The sequence below is a fragment of the Oratosquilla oratoria genome, chromosome 19 (assembly GCF_046742065.1).
Source record: "Oratosquilla oratoria isolate Oo_2021 chromosome 19, ASM4674206v1, whole genome shotgun sequence".
NCBI classification, from domain to species: Eukaryota; Metazoa; Arthropoda; class Malacostraca; order Stomatopoda; family Squillidae; genus Oratosquilla; species Oratosquilla oratoria.
The window spans coordinates 19,097,179-19,111,381 of NC_134795.1; positions in this window are offsets into that span (position 1 = coordinate 19,097,179).

Genomic DNA, 14,203 nt, shown 5'->3' on the forward strand with positions numbered 1-14,203 from the left:
TGGCATTTACATACCTGGACGAAGAAATGATGAAGAAAATAGTAGTCGCTTTGATAAGACCAAGATTGGCGTATGCAGCGACGACGTGGTCACCAAGTACAAAAAAAAAAAAAAAAAAAAAAAAAAAAAAAAAAAAAATATATATATATATATATATATATATATATATATATATATATATATATATATATATATATATAACAAAGCTTGAAAGAATACAAAGAGCAATTACGAAATTGGCACCAACACTCTCAGAACTATCATATGAGGAGAGACTGGCAAAACTTGAGCTACAGATATTAGAGTAAAGAAGAGAGAGAGGAGACTTGATAACTATTTATAGAATCATGAAAGGCATATAAAACATTGATAGAGAGGATATAATAAAATGGGATAGCAGAGATACAAGAGGACACGGAAAGACAATCAAGTAAGGCAGTTATAGAAGAGACCTGAAAAAGAACAGCTTCCCCCACAGGGTAATAGACGTTTGGAACAAGTTAGATGAAAATGTGGTGTGTCCAAAAATTATACACAAATTAAAAAACAGTCTAGATAAAACGAGATTTGAAGATGGGACACTACAAGCATAGATCCCCTTCTCGTAAAATACAACTAGGTAAATACAACTAGGAAACTACACACACACACACAATTCAACGAATGAACGGCTTAGAAGACGTTCTGAAGAAAATTGAAGTATTGTGGATCCCAACGCAAAGAGAAGTGCCTATTGTATTTACAGGGTGGGGGGAAATTGCTCGTGGGGTAGTAGGAAAGTAGGGAAAGAGGAGAAGGGGAGGGATTACTGAGGGAAATGGAAGAAAATGAGGAAGGAGTAGACTTGGCCCAGACAGACAGGTGAAAGGTAAACAAACGGCCCCCCGACGACGATGAAATGTCTAATAAAAATGTAAAGATTAGAAGTATAGACAAGAGCAATACAGTAGAAAGTGATGAGAATATTTTCCAGGGATTTAAAGAGGGTGGGGGGGACACACACCCCCCCCCACCCCCGCCCCCCACTGACAAGACTAGAAGAGAAGGTCGATAAGATGATCGAGGACTTGGAGCGTAGGTTCGGTCATGTTAACAACATTCTACAAAGGGTTGAAAAATTGGAAGAACTAGAGAAGGCGAACAAAAACTTAACCGATGAAATAGAAAACCTGAAAAGACAGTTAAAAGAAGTAAAGGTGGAAAATGAGGAATTGAAGAGGAATAGTAAAGAAAACAGAGAGGGATGGAAGTCGATAAAAGAAAACAGTAAAGTTGCATTTACTGATATAATTAAACAGCAAATGAGAGAACAAACTGAAGACTCAGTTATTAAAGTGATGAGACAGAAGGAGAATATAGTAAGAGACTTAGCTGACAAAAAGAAATGTATAATTATATTAGGAATGGAAGAGAAACATAACCCAGATAGAACCTCAAAAACCAATGAGGAAAATGAAAGAGTAAGCAGTTTACTAAAATTAGTTCAGGAAGATGAACCAGAAATTATGAAGGAAATTGAGGAAAAATTCAGGCTCGGAAAGTATAGTAAAGATAAGACCAGACCAATTAAGATTAAATTCAGGTCACAAACGACGGCAGAGAATATCTTATCCAAAACAGGGAAACTAGCAACAAGTGAACAATATAAAAAGGTATGAATAAAAAGGGAAATGAATAAAGAGGAAGGAGAGGAAGAAAAACAGAAAAGACTTGAAGCTAAGACAAAAAACGAGAACAGAACGGAGTCAGAGAAAGAGAGATTCTATTGGAGAGTAGTGAATATGAAACTAAGGCAGTTCGACATACAAGAGAAAAACATAAGGGAAACAGAGAACACAATGGAAGTGACAGAAAACTAAGAGTGTCTTACACAAATATAGATGGATTAATAATAGGATTGAATGAGCTGAATGATTATTTGAAGGAAAAAGAACCGGGCATAATGGGAATTGTAGGAACAAAATTAAAAGGCCCACTACCACCCAACAGTGTAGGACATGATGCATATAATTATTGGATTAAAAACAGAGAGAAAAAGCAAGGGGGTGGAGTTATGTTCCTGACTAAGAAGGATATAAACGTGAAGGGTGTCATATATGGAAAGAATACAGTAGAGATGATTATGATAGAAGTGGAAGACAGAGATAAGAAGAGCAGAAAATTTGTGATAAAAAATGTGCCCCGGAAAACAGCCTCATGGGAGGAGAGTGAACATAAAAGTATGTTAGAGGACACAAAGATAACATTAAATCAAATAATGGAAGATGGAGGAAGAATAGTTATAATGGGCGACTTTAATTGCAAAGAAATCTTCTGGGAAGAAATGACAGTAAAGGGTGGAGACGGCTCATGGGGAAACGCTCTACTTAAGATGATTACTGACCATACAATGACACAATGGATACAGGAGAACACCAGGTATAGAAATGAAGAAGAACCATCGAGACTAGACTTAATAATTACATCTGAACCTAGAATAGTGGACAAGATTGAATATAAAACACCAATAAGTAAAAGTGACCACATATTGATTGAACTGGAACTTAATGAAGAAAAATATAGGAAAAGAAATGAGTAATATAGAAAAGGAAGAATGATGTATGAAAAAACACACTTTGATAAAATAAGAGAATTCTTTCAACAAGAAAACTGGGAAGAAATATACAAAGAAGAAACAACAGTGGAAGAGAAATGGAATATTTTGACAAAAATTTACAAAAAAGGAGTGGAAAAGTATGTCCCAAGACAAAAACAAAAAAAAGAATATGTAAAATGCTGGTACAACAAAAGCTGTAGGGAGATAAAAGACAAAAGAGACAAAGCCTGGACCAGATGGAAAAAAGACAGAAGACCTGAAAAATGGAAAATATATACCGGTTATAGAAATGAATATGTACAAACGTGCAGAGAGGAAAAGAGAAAATATGAAAAAGATGTCATAGAAAAGTGTAAAGATTAACCAAAACTATTCTACAGATTTGTAAACAATAAACTGAAAAACAAACAAGGCTTGGAGAAATTAAGACAGGAGGGAGTTGAATACACTGAGGAAATGGAAATGGCGGAAATTATGAACAAACATTTTAAATCAGTGTTTACAAGGGAGAACATACAACCTGAAGAGATTGAATGGAAAGAGAAAGTCCCCCCTATGGAAGAAATAGAAGTAACAAAGAATGAAATATTGACACACTTGAGTAATCTTGATGTCAGAAAATCGCATGGACCAGATGATATAGCAAACTGGATTTTGAAAGAATGCAGGAATGAACTGACAGACAAAATACATAGCATACTAAACAGTTCCTTGAAAGAAGGAAAAGTTCCAGAAGATTGGAAAAAAGCAAATATAGTACCTATATATAAAGGAGGAAATAAAGAAGAACCTACAAACTATAGACCAGTCTCTCTAACAAGTACAATAGCAAAAATTTGTGAAAGAATTATCAAAAGTAGATGGGTAAAATATTTAGAAAAAAACAAAGTGTTAAATCCAAGGCAATTTGGATTCAGACAAGGACGATCATGCGTCACCAACTTAATATGTTTCTATTCAAGGCTAATAGATATAATACAAGAGAGAGATGGATGGGCGGACTATGCATTTCTAGACCTAAAGAAAGCTTTTGACAAAGTACCACATAAGAAGTTGCTTAAGAATTTAGAAACTGAAGGAGGAATACAGGGAAAACTACTAAATTGGATGGAAGACTTTTTGCAAGAAAGAAAAATGAGAGTAGTGATAAGAAACCAGCACTCAAAATGGGATGAAGTAATAAGCGGTCTTCCGCAGGGAACAGTACTGGCCCCAATAATGTTTGCTATATATATTAATGATATGGATGAAGGAATAGAAAGCTATATGAGCTTCTTTGCAGATGATGCAAAACTACTGAAAAGAGTGGAAACTGAAGAAGATTGTGAATCACTACAGAGAGATCTAAATATAGTACAGGAATGGAGTAGGAAGTGGGAGATGGAGTTCAATTCAAAAAAGTGTAGTATAATGGAATTTGGAAAAAGCAAAAACAGAATAACAGGAGCATATAGATTGGGAGAAGAAGGAATAAAAAAAAGTAGAAAATGAAAAGGACCTGGGAGTCATTGTTATGAATAATATGTCACCTGAGAAACATATAAATAAGATTTTTGGAGAAACTTATAATTTAATAAGAACAATCAAAGTGGCATTTACATACCTGGATGAAGAAATGGTGAAGAAAATCCTAATCACCCTGATAAGACCAAGATTGGAATATGCAGCAACGATATGGTCACCAAATACAAAAAAAAATATATTAAAAAAACTTGAAGGAATACAAAGAGCAATTACAAAATTGGCACCAACGCTCTCAAAACTATCATATGAAGAGAGACTAGAAAAATTGAACTACAGACACTAGAGCAAAGAAGAGAGAGGAGATTTGATAGCTATTTACAGAATCATGAAAGGCATAGAAATTACTGATAGAGAGAATCTGATAAAATGGGATAACAGAAATACAAGAGGACACGGAAAGAAAATAAAAAAAGACAGCTATAGAAGAGATATGAAAAAGAACAGCTTTCCTCACAGAGTAATAAACAGTTGGAACAAATTAGATGAGAAAGTGGTGTGTGCAATAACAATACATGAATTTAAAAATAGTTTAGATAAAATGAGATATGAAGACGGGACCCCATGAGCATAGCTCCCCTTCCCGTAAAATACAACTAGGTAAATACAACTAGGTAAATACACACACACACACACACACACACACACACACACACACATATTTACGTCGGATTCACGGCGAAGATTGGAACTACGGAAAAGAAGTGCAATTTTCGTGGATCTCAACGACGAGGGAGTACCTTTGTTGTATTAGTAGGGAAGGGGAAAGCTCGTTGTGTAGTGGGAAGAAGAAGAAGAAAAAAAAAGCGTAAGGGAGGGATTACTGAGGGAAATGAAATGAAATGAGGAAGGAGACGAACGGGCTCCCCCCGACGTCAGAAGAAATGTCAACAAGAGGGTTGCAGACGATACAGGTGAAGTCGAAAATATTAGTAAAATCTTAAAGACCTGTATGAAGTCACCTCTGAGTCTACGCTTTTTTAGGGAAAACAGATTCATATGTTTTAGTCGATTTTCGTATGATTTGTTTTTTATATTTGGAATCAGTTTTGTGGCTCGCCGTTGTATTTTTTCTAATCTGTCAATGCCTTTAATGAGATTCATTACATTTATTGATCACAAGAAGTACATCTTGTTTGGGTCTCTACCCATATTCCTAGAAGGCATACAAGTATGCCTTTTGCAATAAAAGTTACATGTACATGTGTTTAATTATGTCAATATTTGTAGCGCTGCACGGTCCTGGTCGGTCTCCATGATCTAGCCGACGTGGTTAGTGTCCTAGGTGTCCGTCGCGTCCCATCCGGTCCAGCCGACGTGGTTTAGTTCCTGCACCCGTCGCGTCCCATCCGGTCCAGTCCAAGGCATCATGCGCAGTTACCTAAGTGAGAAAGGAGAAGATATTAGTCCTTTGGCTTGAATTTTTTGTTGTGAGCTATAAGTCAATATTTCAAGTGAGTACAGTTAAGAACCCATCCGTATTCTCTGGGGCTGGCACTTGAAGGAGACTTCCCAGCCGACGTGGTTGGTATCCTTTGCACTCGTCGCGTCTCATCCGGTCGGTTCAGGGCATCCCGCGCAGTTACCTAGGTGGGGGAAAAAAACAAACAAACCATTAGTCCTTGGCTTAAGTTGAAATGTGTCATAAGTCAAAAATCAGCAAGAGAGTACAGTCAAACAGAACCCATCCGTATCATCTGGGGGGCGGCACTTGAAGGAGGCGTCCCAGCTGATACGAGTTAAGTGACATCGTCAGTCGACGGATGAGTCCCCCGGCCGAGGTCCTGGGGCCCGCACGCAGAAATCCGGTCGCTGGGCAAAGGGCCACATAATGATCTAGCCCGTTTGCGCCGGCCTCTCCACAGTGGATGCAGGCCTCCGGCTGTCCCGTCACCTCCGAGAAACATCGATACCCGAGACGGAGTCGATGAAGGGTGACTTCCTCTATCCTGGAGAGACGGACTCCAGGGGTCAGTCGCTCGTACGCTGTGGCAGCTTGATACCAGCGTGCTGACGCCCTCTGGGCTGTCAGGTTCCTATGGCTTTGCAGCTCCCTCTTGGCCATCGTTCTCGTTGCAATGGCCAAGATCTCAGTTCGGCTCGGGAGGACACCGATTCCGCCTTCCATGTCCCCTGTGGCCGCTCTTCTGGCCACCCTGTCTGCCGCTTCATTTCCCTGGATGCCGATGTGTCCCGGCACCCAGTTGAGGACGACTGATCTCCCTTGCTGATTGACCATATGGAAACCGCATATTCCAGATGTGGACGAACTAACGATTTATATAGCTTGTTAATGAGAGATGGACTTTTGAAGTCAAAAGATCGCGCAATCCCGTCCTAGAATATTCTTTGCTTTCTCAGAGGCTGAAATACATTGTTTAAATGGTTTGAGATCGTTACTGATAATTACGCCGAAATCCTTTTCACTATCCACTTTTGTTAACGAATTTTCAAATAACATGTAATCGTACTTACTGTTGTTTTTACCTATGTGCATAACCTTGCATTTACTTGTATTAAATTTCATTAGCCACTTTTCAAACCATTGCTGTAATTTATCTAAATCTTCTTGAATATCTAATTGGTTTAAGTGATCATTTGCCATTCTGCACAATTTTGTATCATCAGTAAATTTGGAGATAATAGATTTTAGCCCATGTTCTATATAATTCATATATACTATGAATAGAATTGGCCCAAGAACGGAACCCTGAGAAACTTCACTTGTAAAAATTTTCCATCTAGAAGTTTTTCCAATTAAAACAACTCTCTGTTTTCGATCATTTAACCAATTTCTAGTCAAAAATAATAGGCTACCACTTACTCCGTGTGATGCTAATTTAGTAAGTAGTCTTTTGTGGGGGACGGTATCAAAAGCTTTTGCAAAGTCTAAATATATTAAATCTATATTGTTTCTTTGGTCATAATTCGAAATGACTATTATAGAATGCGAGTAAGTTAGTCACGCAAGAACGTTTCCGTCTGAATCCATGTTGGCTATCATTTATCAAACAGTTACTTTCTAAATCATGTTCGATAGCATCTCTGATGATAGTTTCCATAATTTTTCCTACGATTGAAGTCATTGGTGGCAGCGTGTTAAGAACATTTGCTATTGTGTGAACATTTTATTTTGTGTGTTAAAGAGTGTTCCAAACGTTACTTTGAACTTTGAGATGCTGTGAACTTTGGGGCCGGCCCTTTGCTTCTCTCGCGGGCACGTATGCTTTCTCTCCCCCCTCTCTCTCTCTCTCTCTCTCTCTCTCTCTCTCTCTCTCTCTCTCTCTCTCTCTCTCTCTCTCTCTCCCTCCCTCTCTCTCTTTTCAGCCAGGCGATTATTACCAGTAATTCTGGAACAGCTCACACCAGTGACTTTTGATTTTTTTTTTATGGTGCTCAGGAACAGTGTATTTGAAATGTGCGCCATTTGATTTTATCGAGAAACGAATACCTCGTGGTTCCCAGTTTTCGGGCTTTGCCTGAACTTTTGGTTATCGTTATCGTCTTCTACATTGGTATGTGTATTATACCATGTGGTGTGTGAGGAGTATGTTATCTTGTATGTTATGTTATTTTTATGCATAGGGTGTGCTGATGTACAAATTTCTTTCCCACACTTTTGTCATTACACTGTTGTGTATGTGGAACAGACTAGGTATATTGTCCATTTTGTCTTGCTTCGGTTATTTATTTTTCTCGTTTGCTCGGTGGGGTCACCAAGTGGTGGTGGCCGAGCATTGTTATGGTATGGTACCATTGTGTAGATATTATAACTACGTACAACATTGTACAAGTATTATTTATTGTACTTGCGAAGTGTTCAATTGTGGTTGTATTTTTCCATCGCATAATTGTCATAGAAGTTATTGTATATTGATTTTGTTATTGTTATTGTATATTTATTATTGTATATTGTGCATATGTAATAAGAACCATATATTATGCTCGCTCATTTGAGAGTTCCCGCCTAGCTTGGCGTCCCTAAACTGGGCAGTAGTGCTAAGTGCAATTTCATACAAAGAATATATTTTTCACATAGAAACACAATTTCATAAAAGAAAAATAATTACATGCATCATTTTTACACATTACACATAAAAATTCATTTCCAAAATCACCCATTTTTCATTTAGTCAGGACAAAGTTTTTTGTACATGAGTCTTATATTAGGCTCAGGAACATCGAATGATAATTACATGCGTATCACTAACAAAATATGATTTTTGAATAGGACGTTACCTTGCGTCGTAGAGTGCGAGTCTGATAAGTGTATTTGTGAACTTGTTTGTTATTAACTCCAATACAAATACAGTACAAATAGATTGTAACATGCAGATGGTGTCTTTCAGGAGCAACTGCGTACATTTATGTAAATATATATAAAGTTAAGATCTGGTAAGTGTAACAGTGTCTCTCCAATATTCGAATATACATTTCGTACTGTGCATCTGTGGGCCGAGAAGGGAGCAGGACGATCTAGCACGTTGAATACGTTCCTGTTAATTTTCATCCGCCGTCAGTACTGTCACTAAACTGGGCAGTCTTGATTTCGCCGTAGAAGTGAGAGAACGTCTTGTCTCTAACGCTGAATAATTTATATATCCAATTCGATTTCGTTTGATTAGCCATCCTAAACAAGATCAGTTTCAATGACATTTGTGAGTAAGCCTAGTCTTCGTGCTGAACATATTTAACAAAATAAATAAATTATTATTTTATCACCATCAGATGAGGGGCTGGAAGTCTTTAATCTTCTTGTCATTGTCTCTTGCAAAAATAAATAAAATTAACTAGGACAGCAGTTACTATGCCTAGTTTGAAATGTTATTTAAATGTTTTCTTTAAAATCTAAATGACTGTTGAAATTCGTTTAGAGGAGTTTCTCTTTTGCACTTGTATTGTTACATTTTTATCTATTTATTCATATGGATTTACTTGTTGTTGTTGTTTTGCCAATTAGTTGACGGCTCGATTGATTCATTTACATTCTAACTTATCTATTTGTTCTCTTTTTGGGAACGGAAAACATTTAGGGAAGTCGAGTGACACATGAATGTCGTCTTTCAGGAGAGCATTTGATTCGCCATCAAACTCGGGTTTTCGAGAAGCTGTGAAGAACACAGAGACTTTCTGAAAAGATGACGTCTCGGGACGAGACGAACCTTCCCTGGTTCCAGGTCCACACTACGTACCAAGTTTGCTCTGCAAATGAATAGAATCGTTTAAAGTCAGTCTGGTACAGAGTGTCGGCCTTGGTTGACAAATGCGCAGGAACCAACAGCGTCGTTATCCAGGAAGATCATTAACTCGTGTGTACGCCCTTTCAATGCCGCCCCATGGAAATAATAGAACAATTGTGACAATAACGAATGAAGAGGAGCCGATAGAATTGTCACGCACTTCCTGACTGCAGCTCATGTGACAATGAGCACGTGGATTCGACTTCCTCGCAGTGGTATCACTTTTCGACGGGACTATACCAGTTTGTATTTATTTATTATTTTTCATTTATTTCTATCACCATCATTATCATATCATTATATTTTTTCCGTGATGCGGAAGTCCGATTGACCGATTTACTTTGTAAACCTTCCCTATTCATTTTGGTCTCTCTCTCTCTCTCTCTCTCTCTCTCCTTCTCTCTCTCTCTCTCGTCCTGGCCCTGGTCAACAATGCTTCTGCGAGATGGAGGTTGGAGAAAACAATATCCCTGGCGCGAGTCAGTCTTTCAAAACCAGATAACAACACCATCAGACGTCTCCATCTGGAGGTGCAGCCCCGAGGGACTGACACTCGAACCCGGGACTAGACCCCAGGTCTCTCTCTACCAATGTCGACTGTCTTCCACATTTCCACACACGGAAAGCTGACAACCGGCGACTGATCCTCCCCTCCGACTCCTAAACGCCAGTGACAGAAACACCGACAACAATCCAAAGTTTCTTCCCAGAAAGATCTATGGGAGGGACCGAGGTCCATTGTTACCTGCCGCTGTGGGAATGTGGATCTCCAGTTAGTATCACTCACATTGAGGGGAAGAAGAAAAAAGAAAAAAAAAAAGTATTATTTTTATCATCATTATTGCCATCATCATCATCATCGTTGTTATTATTGTTGTTGTTGTTGCTGTTGTTATTATTATTGAGAGGGGGGTCGCCGATTTAATGAAGCGGCCTTGCTGTGGATGTGCTGTGCCTTGCGATACTGTTTCAGAGGAAGACTGCACGATCTTCGATGTTTTGCCTTTTTGAGGCCCACCCTTCTTGTTGCTGACTTTGCCTTTGCCTTTGTCTGTCCCTTTTGCAGTTTTTTGCATATCCTATTTTTTTCTAAATTACACACACACACACACACACACACACACACACACACACACACACACACTTTCAACGAACGGACGGCTTGAAGAACGCTCTGAAGAAAAGTGCAGATTGTGGATACCAACGCAAAGAGAAGTGCCTTTTTGTATTTGCAGGGGGGGGGGGGAAATTGCTCGTGAGGTAGTGGGAAAGTAAGAAAAGAGGAGAGGGGGAGGGATTGCTGGGGAAATGGAAGGTAATGAGGAGGTGGAGGAAATGGCCCTGACGGGCCGCCGGGTAGACAAAAGACCCCAAGACGAGTTGGATGATAACATGTCTAATAGGAATGTGAAGATTAGAGGTATAGATAGGAGCAATATAGCAGAAAGTGATGAGAATATTTTCAAGGGATTTAAAGAGAGTGGGGGGGACACAAACCCCCCCCGACTGACAAGACTAGAGAAGAAGGTTGATAAGGTGATCGAGGACTTGGAGAGTAGGTTAGGTCATATGAACACCATTTTAAAAAGGGTTGAAAGATTGGAAGAACTGGAAAAGGCGAATAAAAACTTAACTGATGAAATAGAAGAACTAAAAAGACAGTTAAGAGAGGTAAAGGGGGAGAATGAGGAATTGAAGAAGAATAGTAAAGAAAACAGAGAAACAATAGCTAAAGAAAGTAAAAATTGGAAGCAAACCCAAGAAGGAAATAAGATTTCATTCACTGACATAGTCAAACAGCAATTGAAAGAACATACTGAAGACTCAGTTATTAAAGTGATGAGACAAAAGGAGAATATAGTAAGGGATTTAGCAGACAAGAAGAAATGTATAATTATATTAGGAATGGAAGAGAAACACAACACAGATAGAACCACAAGAATCAAAGAGGAAAATGAAAAAGTAAGCCAATTACTAGAATCAGTTCAGGAAGATGAACCAGGAATTATGAAACAAATCGAAGAGAAATTTAGACTCGGAAAGTATAGCACAGACAAGACCAGACCAATTAAGATTAAATTCAAGTCACAAACAACGGCAGAGAATATCTTATCCAAAACAGGGAAACTAGCAACAAGTGAACAACACAAAAAGATATGGATAAAAAGAGAAATGAATAAAGAGGAAAGAGAGGAAGAAAAGCAGAAAAGACTGGAAGCTAAGACAAAAAACGAGAACAGAACGGAGTCAGAGAAAGAGAGATTCTATTGGAGAGTAGTGAACATGAAACTAAGGAAGTTCGACATACAAAAGAAAAACATAAGGGAAACAGAGAACACAATGGAAGTGGCAGAAAACTAAGAGTGTCTTACACAAATATAGATGGATTAATAACAGGATTGAATGAGCTGAATGATTATTTGAAAGAAAAAGAACCGGACATAATGGGAATTGTAGAAACAAAATTAAAAGGCCCACTACCACCCAACAGTGTAGGACATGATGCATACAATTATTGGATTAGAAACAGAGAGAAAAAGCAAGGGGGTGGAGTTATGTTCCTGACTAAGAAGGATATAAACGTGAAAGGTGTCATATATGGAAAGAATACAGTAGAGATGATTATGATAGAAGTGGAAGACAGAGATAAGAAGAGCAGAAAGTTTGTGATCAATTATGTGCCTCCGAAAACAGCCTCATGGGAGGAGAGTGAATATAAAAGTATGTTAGAGGACACAAAGATAGCATTAACTAAAATAATGGAAGACGGAGGAAGAATAGTTATGATGGGCGACTTTAATTGCAAAGAAATCTGCTGGGAAGAAATGACAGTAAAGAGTGGTGATGACTCATGGGGAAATGCTCTACTTGAGATGATTACTGACCATTCAATGACACAATGGATACAAGAGAACACTAGGTATAGAAATGAAGAAGAACCATCGAGGCTAGACTTAATAATTACATCTGAACCTAGAATAGTGGACAAGATTGAATATAAAACACCAATAGGTAAAAGTGACCACATATTGATTGAACTGGAACTTAATGAAGAAAAATATATGAAAAGAAATGAACAATATAGAAAAGGAAGAATGATGTATGAAAAAACAAACTTTGATAAAATAAGAGAATTCTTCCAACAAGAAAACTGGGAAGAAATATACAAAGAAGAAACATCAGTGGAAGAGAAATGGAATATTTTGACAAAAATTTACAAAAAAGGAGTGGAAAAGTATGTCCCAAGACAAAAACAAGAAAAAGAATATGTAAAATGCTGGTACAACAAAAGTTGTAGGGAGTTAAAAGACAAAAGAGACAAAGCCTGGACCAGATGGAAAAAAGACAGAAGACCTGAAAAATGGAAAATATATACTGGTTATAGAAATGAATATGTACAAAAGTGCAGAGAGAAAAAAAGAAAATATGAAAAAGATGTTATAGAAAAGTGTAAAGATCAACCAAAACTATTCTACAGATTTGTAAACAATAAACTGAAAAACAAACAAGACTTGGAGAAATTGAGACAAGGAGGAGTTGAATACACTGAGGAAATGGAAATGGCAGAAATTATGAACAAACATTTTAAATCAGTGTTTACAAGGGAAAATATACAACCTGAAGAGATTGAGTGGAAAGAAAAAGTCCCCCCTATGGAAGAAATAGAAGTAACAAAGAATGAAATATTGACACACTTGGGTAATTTTGATGTCAGAAAATCGCATGGGCCAGATGAAATAGCAAACTGGATTCTGAAAGAATGCAGGAATGAACTGGCAGACAAAATACATAGCATAATAAGCAGTTCCTTAAAAGAAGGAAAAGTTCCAGAAGATTGGAAAAAAGCAAATATAGTACCTATATATAAAGGAGGAAATAAAGAAGAACCTACCAATTATAGACCAGTCTCTCTAACAAGTACAATAGCAAAAATTTGTGAAAGAATTATCAAAAGTAGATGGGTAAAATACTTGGAAAAAAACAACGTACTAAATCCAAGGCAATTTGGATTCAGACAAGGACGGTCATGCGTCACCAATTTAATATGTTTCTATTCAAGGCTAATAGATATAATACAAGAAAGAGATGGATGGGCTGATTGTGCATTTCTAGACCTAAAAAAAGCTTTTGACAAAGTACCACATAAGAAGTTGCTTAAGAAATTAGAATATGAAGGAGGAATACAAGGTAAATTGCTAAATTGGATGGAAGACTTTTTGCAAGAAAGAAAAATGAGAGTAGTGATAAGAGATCAGCACTCAAAATGGAATGAAGTAATAAGCGGTGTCCCGCAGGGAACAGTTCTGGCCCCAATAATGTTTGCTATATATATTAATGATATGGATGAAGGAATTGAAAGCTATATGAGCTTCTTTGCAGATGATGCAAAACTACTGAAAAGAGTGAAAACTGAAGAAGATTGTGAATCACTACAGAGGGATCTAAATAAAGTACAAGAATGGAGTAGGAAGTGGGAGATGGAGTTCAATACAAAAAAGTGTAGTATAATGGAATTTGGAAAAAAGCAAAAACAGAATAGCAGGATCATATAATTTGGGAGAAGAAGGAATAAAAAAAGTAGAAAATGAGAAGGACCTGGGAGTCATTGTTATGAATAATATGTCACCTGAGAAACATAAATAAGATTTTTGGAGAAACTTATAATTTAATAAGAACAATCAAAGTGGCATTTACATACCTGGATGAAGAAATGGTGAGGAAAATCCTAATCACCCTGATAAGACCAAGATTGGAATATGCAGCAACGATATGGTCACCAAGTACAAAAAAATGTATAAAAAAACTTGAAAGAATACAAAGAGCAATTACAAAACTGGCACCAACA